Source organism: Buceros rhinoceros, unplaced genomic scaffold (assembly GCF_000710305.1).
Source record: "Buceros rhinoceros silvestris isolate BGI_N320 unplaced genomic scaffold, ASM71030v1 scaffold38406, whole genome shotgun sequence".
Classification (NCBI taxonomy): Eukaryota; Metazoa; Chordata; class Aves; order Bucerotiformes; family Bucerotidae; genus Buceros; species Buceros rhinoceros.
In genome coordinates, this window is record NW_010417575.1 from 10,420 (window position 1) to 11,348 (window position 929).

Sequence of the window (929 nt, forward strand, 5' to 3'; positions counted from 1 at the left end):
TGTCCACGTCCTTGTCAGAGGGCTGGGCTTTGGCCGTGGTTCAAGCCTCTACAACACCGACTGGCACGGAAAGGCCAGGGCGTCAGGGGTCAGCGTCTGTTTCCTCGCTGTGAACTGTAGCCTCTGGCTGGTCAAAATACAACAGGATTTCATCCCACTGTGACAAATGGCAGAACTGTCCCGCTGGCTTCTCGGGATCCTGGAGTGGAGCAGTTTTCTGAGCCTTGCCCTGGTGAGGAGCAATGCTTTTGACTCGCCCTGGGGAGCTGCTGCTCAGAGCACAAAGGGGAGAATGTGCCTCCTTTTCCTGGCAACACAAGTGCTCATGTGGCGTGGAGGAAGGGAAGGGATGTGAGGGTCTGAATCAGATATTGTAAGAGGCAACTGGAAGAAGAAACTTCACGCGTGGACTAGTTGGTTTGTGTGTGTGATTTTTCATGTTGAGTTTTGCTCTGCTTTTTTAATAAAGAGGTTTTGCATTTTGCCATAACACTGGCCATAACAAGCTGGATGTTTGGCTGATGTGGAGGGAGGGACCTGCTGCTCTGTTGCTCTCCTGAAGATCCTGCTAGTCTGTCCTGAACCCTAAAGGCCGTTAGAGGTGGATAAGCCATGTACACTGGTTCTGAACTAAGGCAGAAGCAAAGGACGTGGGAACCCCAGTCAGGAGGAGAGGAGAGCCTGTGTGGATAGCTGGGTGCTCTGCGGGTGCTGGGCAGCTCTAGACCTGCGGGTGAGGGAAAAGCAAAGCCGGTTGTTTCGAGACTGTCCCACCAGCGCGTTCTCTCGGTGCTTGGCGGAGTACTGGGAGAGGTGGAGGAGTCCAAACGCCATCTCGCTGCGGGATTGCTGCTGCTGCACCTTTGTTCCTCGGCAGCTGCGGGCAGGTGACGGTGAAATCCTCAGGGAGAGCGCAGCCGGCTCTCACC